Below are 10,297 nucleotides of genomic sequence, written 5' to 3' on the forward strand. Positions count from 1 at the left end.
ACACACACACACACACACACACACACACACACACACACACATTCTAAGGCTCAGCGGTGAATGAACGACAAAGCTAGAAGATAAGGATGTGTGTTACAAAACAACATTTTCTGGACATGATGTGGCAGTTATACTTATGAACCTACCGTACCTGTGTATACATGCAAAAGATTGAGCCTGTCAACATTTCATCTTGGAAGGAGGAAGGGTGCATGAGGCTCCACTTTCATTCCTTCTTTCCTTCCTTCCCTCCCCCCTTCCCTCCCTCCTTTCCCTCCCTCCCTCCCTCCCTTCCTTCCTTCATGCACCCTTCCTTGAGAGACTATGGACAGTATGTTGTGGCTAGTAGAAGGGTTGTAGCTCCTTAATAGTGTAGCCCCCTGACAACCTGGCCATGCTGCAGTAAATAACTTCCTACTTATTCTCATGTTAATACCCTAATTAAGCTCATGGGGGTCACACACACATATAAAGACCTGAAAGCAATAGAAGGACTGGGTAGGAAGAAGAAAATTTTCAGTGGTAAAGGGAGGAGTGAAGGAGAAAAATGGGATTGAGAATGGATAAAATTCACTATATACTTGTATGAAGCTACTAAAAAATAAAAATGTAATTATTTGTATAGTTCTACAGAAAATAATTCTTCATTAAAGAGTTAATAGATAAAATAGTCACTTTTAGGGAAAGACTAAAATAGGTTTGAATGTCTTTTATACAAAAATAACTTAAAGAAATAGTGATTATTATTAGCCTTTGTGCTGCCCATTCACCTTCTGTCACTAGTGAAAGTGGTGTCAAAAGAGGCATAAGTTCATGCTTGCAGCCATTTCTTACCCTGGAGTTTGGTATCTTGGAAGTAGGAGCTGCCTAAGTAGCAGAAATTCTACCCTAATTTGTTTATGTAAGTGAATTTACTGCCCAGTGCTGAGAATGTTGTTTCTTTTCATTGGTTCTTATTCATAAAAAAAAGGAAGGAAGGAAGGAAGGAAGGAAGGAAGGGAGGGAGGGAGGGAGGAACAAAGGAAGGAAGAACAAATATAATATGCAGACAATGGCTTGTCTAACATCAAAATCTAAATGGGCCATGAAATACTAAGTAGCCTGAATGAATGAATGAATGAATGAATGAATGAATGAATAAAACTAAAAATCTCATCCAGAGTAAACTCCCTACCTTTCTTCCACCATTACAACTATTCTATACAACTATTCTCCAGGTAGGCATTATGACCTCCACTCTCAGGTAGAAATTATGACCTGCACTCTCCAGGTAGAAATTATGACCTCCACTCTCCAGGTAGAAATTATGACCTCCACTCTCCAGGTAGACATTGTGACCTCCACTCTCCAGGTAGACAGTATGACCTCCACTCTCCAGGTAGACAGTATGACCTCCACTCTCCAGGTAGGCATTATGACCTGCACTCTCCAGGTAGAAATTATGACCTGCACTCTCCAGGTAGGAATTATGACCTCCACTCTCCAGGTAGGTATTAAGACCACTTTCAGCTGATGTAACTGAGGCTCAAAAATCTCATATTTTACATCTTTTTTAATAGGATTTATGAGAAAATAAAATTGGCTCTTTCCTAATTATTTCACTTCCCTCTCTTGCACACTATCTCTTTCTGGTTTTTCTTGTAGCTCTCCTTCCTCTTCCTCCCCCTCCTTCATCACAATAGTATCATTACAATGTAGACAACTAAAATCATTAAATTTAACAGAATTAATCTATTATTCAGACATTCAATGTAAATTATAATGCATCTGTTCTCAGAATACACACACACAAACACACACACATAGAATTCTATATGAGAGTCCCTAGTTGGGCAAAACTGAAATGTAGTCGCTCATATTAAAGCTTTGGTGTAAACGGCATGAGCTTTATGTTGGAGTCTACAACATATTCTTTCTGCAGACAAACTATAGTCCAACTGTGACGTATACCATGCTGGTGGGTCAGAAGGCCAAATGAAAGGTATGAATCATATTTAATATTGAAGAAAATCGTTCCTCTTCCCATGTTCCCTGTCACCTTGGGTAGCTGACTGAGGAAGCTGAATGAATGACATATTCCCAGCTGACACAGCTGATGTTTCCTGGTGGGTACAGGACTAATTTCCTCAACTCCTTGACAAAGAAGAAACAAAAGGAGACCACTTGCTGTTAGGATTTTTTACATGCACAGCTCAGGGTCTTGTTTGTCGCCTTACATCATCAGCGGGCGACTGCATCCCCACCTTAAAAAGCTACACACAGACCTCCATGCACTCTCTCTCTGTGCCTCCCCTTCCCGTGTTTCCTCTCTGTGTCCCTGCTCTGTTCCCTCCGCCAGGTCTGGCTTCTCCCTCCTATTCTCTCTTCTTTCTAATAATGCCCATTCTAACTCTGGTAACCATGACCTGTGACTCTTCTGCCAACCCACCAGCACCTTTCATCCCATTGCATGGAAGTTGTCAGACTCTCAGCTACTTCTCCAGCACCATGTCTGCTTGCACACCACCATGTCCCACCATGATGATAATGGACTGAACCTCTGAAATGTATGCAAGCCACCTCAATTAAATGTTTTCCTTTATAAGAAAAAAGGAAGAGACAAAAGAAAAAAGAAATGATGTGAACAATTCACAAAAACAAATCACCAAAATACTCCAGCCTCTTATTATATACTGTGAAAAATAGCATGTCCACGACCAAGGTGGCTCAACAGAACGACAGTCAAACTTCATCATGCTACACAGGATTAATTAACATTGTAACCATCAGATAACTCTACAGCCCAACCAACTGAATTCTCTTTATGAGAAGATCATTACTAATAAAGCGAGGCTGTGAATGAAGGTATGGAATTATCAAGATCTAACCTAAAGCAGGTTATTATGTAATCTGGACTTGGCCAGGTGCCACATAAAGGTCAACAGAAAAGAGCACATATAGCAACTCATCAGTTTCACAGCATGCAGGAAGTTGAGTGATCACACCCACCCACAAACAGAGTGAACTAGAAATGGGATAAGGCTATAAATTCTCAAGCCCCCCAATCCCGCCGAAATACTTCTTCAACAAGGTCATGCCTACTGAAGGTTCCATAACCTTTCCAAACAGCATAAACAGTTGGGAATCAAGTATTAAATATGTGAGGTCGTGGCAACATTTATCATTCAAATTACTATATCACTTAAACATAACTAAATGGCATGTGTACTTACTACAATAAAAAAGTTAAAAGGCACATGCGTACACATGTATGTATGCACAAAGGACTTCATGAAGAAGGATGTTCATCCAAAGAAAAATATAGGTATTGGGCAATAAAGCTTTCTAATAGTACTTTAGGGTTGGTGTTTCTATCCCTACTGTATTTATTATAATATCCCTTGATCTTAAAATCTCACATTGTACAAAAATAAATTCAGTTCCCTAACTATCATTCTGAAGCTCCTCATACAAGATTTATCTTAAGAGAATATAATCTCTTTTTAGTATAATCAGGGAAATGTTTTCATATATGTGTTCTTCAATTTAAAGTATCTAAATAATTTTACATTAGTTTATACAGATTACATGTGGGGTCATCTTGGTAAAAACATCAAAAAATTTATAATAACAGGTGGTAGAACTAATATGTTAGTTTATCAATTTCTCAAGAAACAAGTTTAATTTTATTGTATAACTATGTACTAGCAAAAAATTTTAAAAATATAAATTAAAAATATAAAGCATATAATTCATAATAGCATAAAAATATAAAACACTAAAACTTAAGGAATAAGTAAATCTGTCCCTTGAAAAAATACACTTATATGTGGAAGTATATAAATGGAGTAAGAAATTATTTCATGTAGAAAATTCAACATAGCTAAGAGGTTAGTGTTTTCAAAGTTTATTTCTGAATTCAGTAAAGTCTTTATTTCAACCCTAACAAACTTCTTTAGAATGCAAATTTCTAGGGCACCTAAGCAATTTTTTAAGTTCTGTCTTGGTCAGGTATAGTAATGCACACATTTATTCACAGCACTCCAGAGGTAGAGGCACATGGATCTCTATGAGCCAAGGCTAACCTGAGCTACATTGTGAATTACAGGCTAGGCAGGGTTACACGGTAAGACCCTGTTTCAAACAAAGGATCAAAGCTTTAGACTTATTTTTATTTAAGGATATGTGCATGTGCACACACATCTATGCAGGTACCAGAAGAGATCAAAGTGGGTATTGGATCCTCTAGAGTCTAGAGCTAGAGTTACAGATGGTTGTGTGCTGCCTAGGATAGGCAATAAGAATCAAAAGCCAGTCCGTTCTTAACTGCTGGTCCATCTCTTCAGCCCAACCTACAAAGTTTTTTAAAGAACAAAATTGAAGACTTCTACTTCATTTGTCCATTTCTGTTGCAAGTGTATCCATATACAAACATATTCTCTACACAGCACAATAGATAGTCTAGAGGTAGGCACATATGCAGTGCCTTCATGGGATGCCTTGACATTTGCAAAACTAAAGCATGTCTAGTGCAGACCTGGTCCCAAATATTACAACCAGATTTATACTCTCCAGAACCCATGGATGAATGGGGAAATGTTTCTATATGCAGTCAATAAAGCAACAAAAAAGGTCTATGGGTATAAGAGATATTGGATGAGTCTCAAAAACATTTTAAGTGAGGGAAATTAGATACCAAACTATTTTATAATGTTGAGTTAGGGGCTTTTTAAAGTATAGTAGTTAAAGACTGATGGTTTCTGGTGTTGACAAGCAAGAAGGGGCTTGCCTGTGAAGGGGTGATTTGAAGTGATAGAAATGTGTTACACCAGAATTAAGATAATGGTTGTAAGAGTACAGTCATTAAAATTCATTGAGCTGGACACTTAAAACTTTGTTGTGCAGATTACATGTTAAATTTAGCAGTTTTTAAAATTATGTTCACTAGTTCTATGGTTTAAATATAAGAGCTTACATATTAATCGGAACAATTCAAGACAAATCTTTAGTGCAATGAAGAGTCATTAGACAGACTGGAGCCATTAATGTCCTGTGATATTTTTCAAAGTAATTGTCTTTCCAATATATTGGGACTGTATTTCTTATGCTAACAAGCATCTGTTTCTAGTTACTGCCAGATGTTCTAGGTGACTAGTGAAAATTATCTTTTATAATTGGACTTTGGTATATACTCTATTTTATATGTACATATAATTGATCTTCCATTTTCAAGTACTACATTAAATATTCCAGTGAGTGTTTGATATGTGCAAATCTCCCAAAGGCTCTTTCAGTGGTAGCTAACACCATAATGAACTCATTAGAATAATGATGTTTGTTAATGTTAAGGAGATTTTTATTAGAATCTTATGGATATTATTCTGTCTCTGATTGCAAAATAGTTATGTATTCATTATAAAACATAATAAGATGACAATTAATTTGCCCGTACAACTGTACTTGAAGTTTTATATATGTCTGTGTTCATCATATACACAATTATGTCTGTTAAATTGGGGACTAAGATTCTTTCCAAGTTGTAAAATTACTTTGTAAATGGAAATTATCCTATAATCACATTCACTCTCTTTTAACATACAACATAGAAGAGATATCTGGAATCAGTCGGGGAAGTACTGCTGAACCTGACCTCTGCCATATCAAAGAGTCTCTTGCTGTTCTCACACACCACAGTTGTTAGACTGTTATGTAGAAAAACACACATTTATTTTTTTAAAGCAGTTTTGTATTACTGTGTCATTTTCTCTGTGGGAAATGGTCCTGAACTTGTGCCTTATAAACTTTATTTATGCATTAACCTCAGTCAATCCAACACAGCCTGTGAGAATGGCTGGGGAGGAAGCTAAGCCCTGTCTTGGGAGCAGAGCCTCTGAAGAGCTCTAAGAAAAACATCCTGAAATAGCCTCTCTCCTCCCCTGGAGGACACAAACTTTGTTGTCACCTCCAAATATGCCTTATTGGTAGCAAGGTTCCATAAAAAATTAAAACACAAATGGGAGACATAGTGAACCCTGATTGCTCATGCTTCCATCTGTAACGCAAATGCTCAAGCCTGTTATCTGAGGCACATCTTCTTAGTTGAAAGTTACTCACAAAGGGAGACTTCTTATTGGAAGAATTTCATGAAATGCTCAGAATTAGAAAGGATGTAGGGGGATATGTGTCTTATGTTGGAAATCACCAACAATCTATTAACAGAATCTGGAGAAATATCAGATCTCCTTTCTCTTTCTCTCTCTCTCTCTCTCTCTCTCTCTCTCTCTCTCTCTCTCTCTCTCTCTCTCTCTCTCTCCCTCTTTCCCTCCCTCCCTCCCTCCGTCTGTCTCTGTCTTTGTCTTTCTATTGCTCTGTCTGTTTCTGTGTCTCTGTCTCTGTCTGTCTCTATCTCTCTGTCTCTCTCTTTCCAACCTCCTTGAAAGGCTCAACAACAATATTCTTTCTCTGTCCTCTATTCTTCTAGTATGACTACTCACTCCTCTTCAACTCAGTTTGCCCTCTTTTGTTTAGTCAATATCATGATCATTTTGGGGTGGGGGCTTGCACCACAGATCTCCTGCTAGCTTAACTGTGGGTTTTGACCATGTGACTCATAATGAGAAATGCATTTTTCATTCATAGATACCCTCATATTACGTCAATGAAAGGGAAAATATTTCCTATGCTATCCCTCTTACTGGGTGAGATATGCTCAGATATATCTCGTTCTCAGTCAGTTCCTTTTGTTGTTATTGAAATATAATTGAGTTTAAAATACTTTAGAAGGTCATGATAATTGTAAAATCATAATAATAAAAAATCACTTGGGGTCTTGATGGAGCTCCCAGTTGAATGTGACCTGTGTACCCAGCTGCTAAGCTCACTCAACTTATAGGCTAAGGACAGAATATAAGTTGTTGTGATGTAAAGCTAAGAAAGAGAAACAAACATGTGGCTTGAGGAGGCTAAACTTTGTACTCTATTAATTTTGTCAGACTTCTCTCAATTTTGAGGTCTCCCTAATGGTTTCCAGTGTGAGGAATCACTTCCAAACACATCAAAAGATCACAAAGTGAAAAGACAACAGACAACTTGCTGATATTCTCAACCATAAAGGAAAGGACAACAGCAGATGGGCAGGCAGCAAGAGATAAAGCTTTTAAGACTGGATTTGAAATCGTGTGGCTCTAGGTGCAAGTTTTTCCCCACTGTATTACAATGCCATACTAGCAAGCACCCACAATCTGCACTGTAACTTATGCCAAATGGATATCAGAAGAGCACACTATCTTTCATATAAAATATTTTTGTAATAATGAGATTTTTCTGATAACTGAAATAATATCCCTATATCTAACTTATCACATGAAAATCAAAATTTCTACAGTGGATTTCTCAAAACACAGCCATGTAAGCGTACACTCTCTGTTTATCAGAGCCCTACAGCTCTTACTACTGTGTACTTCCCCAGATGTAATACAATTTCTTTTATCTATGCTTGTCCCCAAAGCGTGTTCTCTCTCTACATGCCTCTGCAGACAGAACTCAGATATTCCCATGGATTCCAAGGGATTCTAAAATTGCTTTGGTCATCAAAATATCACTCTTGCAGAACAAAATACAATACACTATGGCAAAGCTGCCAAAGGTAAATTGGCATGTCTTAGATTCCCTGAGACAACCCCCAGAGGTGCTCTGTGCACAGCTGTGTTGAGAAATGGCTCCCCTCTTCTCCACCTTGCAGCTCCCAGTGAAGGAAAAAAATACTTGCTCCATGTTACCTCCTCTCTTTCCTGTGTGAGAGAACACCACTCTCACTAGTCTGTGTTCAGCAGCAAACAGAGTTGCCCTCAGGTACAGGACAAAGAAGACACAACATCAAAGTGAGTAAAGGAAAGAGAGAGGACAGTGTCCCTGCACCACTCTCCAGGAAGGTCATTGCTGGTTGTGGTGGTTTCAGTGAGAAATGTCTCCCATAGTCTTGGGCATTTAAATACTTGGCTCCCCAGTTGGTAGTCCTCTTACAGCAGGTTTAGAAATAGGGCCTTGATGGAGGAAATGCATCTCTGGAGTGGGCTTTTTGAGTAAAACCTCCACCTACTTCTAGTTTCCTTGCTTTGCTTTGTGTTTGTGGTTCTAGACATGAGCTCTCAGCTTCCTGCTCCTGCTGCCTCTGCCCTACCATGACGGACTCTAACTCTCTGAAACCATAAGCCAAAATAAATTATTTCTTCTATAAGTTGCCTTGGTCATGGTGTTTGTCACAGTAACAGGAGAGTAAATAGGATCCTGCTCTAGCAGCGTACAACTTTCAGGCCCAGGATTGAGGAAACAGTCAAGAGCTAGTCACTGCATTAAGTATGTGTCATGTTGGCTCTCCATGTAAGAAATAGGATGGAGTCCTTGTAGAAGCAGTCTAGGCATCTCTGAATCTTCTAGAAGCATGGACTCCGGAAAAAAACAGCATCAGCAGCTATTTTTGGTGAAAATAAAATACGTTCTTCTAGCTCATCTATATATCGTGGCATCTCAGTTTGTTTAAAAAGTTCCTAACAGAAGTAGTGTAAATTTGTTGGCTATGGTCTATGAAAACAAGAGAAATGAGCTAAAATATAAGGGACTTTGGCATCCCCTGAACATTTGAGCAATGATGCTGTTACTTATTTTTGTTATCTCTGGCAAACTATCACTTCTCTGAGCTAACTTTTCTTGCTGGTGATGTGTGTTTCATTTTGTCATTTGTCATTTCTCACAAAAGAAAAAGAGCACTGAAGCAATGGGTGAAAACAAGGACACAGCAAATGAAGAGCAAAGTGACCCCTAGCCAGTGTGTGTCTATTCCTCACTGGTCACTTGATCTGAAGAGAGCACCATGCTTTGTAAGGTTATGTGGCCTTGCTGTGTTTTGCACAAATTCCACAAGGGCAATAAAAGACCATGTACAGTAAGGCATGTGATTGCTGAAGAACTGTAACTGGCTCAGGGCCAAGCTCACGGAAGGTTCTCAGCAAAGGCTTCTTGACTGTATCAAGGTCAGTCTGACAACATTCCCCAAGCATGCTTTCCCCAATTTCTGGAAAGAACATGTATTGCCTATTCAGGAGGATCTAGAATAAGAAGTGCACTGCAGAAAAGTTGCAGAACTTTCCAGCAGATATGTACAGGTTTTATTTCTTATTACAACTTGCCTTCTGTCTTCTGGGGCTCAAGGGGATGTGTGCTAAATGTTGGCAGGTTTAGTGAAAAGGATTAATTAACTTCTCTGAAGTTGTGTTGTCCAGCCAGAAAAATACACTCCTCAGGGACTAGGCAAAACCCATAACAGCTAGCCTCCTGCATTCTGTCTATACTGCAGAAGTTCCCTACTGGTCACACTTGACACCATACTCCCATTCTCCCATCTGAGGACTAGATCAGTTAAGTTTTATTTTTCTTTTTCAGGTATATTGGATGTTATAATTCTCCCTGGCTTCATACTTACACACTGACTTTCTTCATCTTAATGTTTTATACAACCATCACCTGGTAACCTGTTCTATCTCACTTCTGGCACAAATCCACAGAAATCATGACCCCTCCAAATATAATTACATAAAATATGAGGGAAAATCCACATTTATACTCAATATGGATTTATCCACAAAAGTCTACCATGATGATAAATCTTGATTGTCAACTAGATTTAATTTTTAGTTATATCTACGTGTGTGTGTGTGTGTGTGTGTGTGTGTGTGTGTGTGTGTGTGTGAAGGGGGAGTGGCTTACATTAGTACTGGTGCCCGCATAGGGCAGAAAGGGCACTGGGTCCCCTGAAACTGGAATTAAATGTGGCTTTGAATGTTCAGTGTGAGTGCTAGGAACTACACAGTTCCTCTGGAAAAGTGGGAATTTTTTTTCTAACCCCTGAGTCATCTCTCCAGTCCCTTAACTGAGTTTGGATTCACCTAGACAACATATTTCTAAGTGTCCCTTTGAAGGTATTTCTATAGAGGTTTACCTGAGGAGTGATACCATCCTAAATGTGATTGACACTTTGTCATGGACCAGATCTCCATATTATATCGAAGCAGGGTGGGGTGCAGTACAAGATGCAGGAAGCCAGTCAGAGAAATTCAGCATCTGATATTCTTTCTGCTGTCTTTACATCAGCATGAATGACTCAAAGGCAGCTTCACTGCCCAAAATCTAACTTCAAGATGGCTGACGGCTTACAGACACTGCCTCCTAAACCGCCTTTTGCTGGTGACTCTATCTGTTGAATCAACTTATCTCACCAGGAATTGTCATTTCTTTACAACCTTGGCCAGTGGCCTTGTGAATG

At 38.8% G+C, this 10,297-nt stretch overlaps 1 non-coding gene across 1 annotated transcript; it reads left to right on the forward strand.

Moving 5' to 3' along the window:
* Positions 1-748: 748 nt before the first annotated feature.
* Positions 749-880, forward strand: LOC128102855 (small nucleolar RNA SNORA13). The gene has a single exon (XR_008215569.1). It is a non-coding gene; the product is annotated as a small nucleolar RNA SNORA13 (small nucleolar RNA).
* Positions 881-10,297: the final 9,417 nt, after the last annotated feature.

Source organism: Peromyscus californicus, unplaced genomic scaffold (genome assembly GCF_007827085.1).
Source record: "Peromyscus californicus insignis strain IS unplaced genomic scaffold, ASM782708v3 Scaffold_83__1_contigs__length_181783, whole genome shotgun sequence".
Classification (NCBI taxonomy): Eukaryota; Metazoa; Chordata; class Mammalia; order Rodentia; family Cricetidae; genus Peromyscus; species Peromyscus californicus.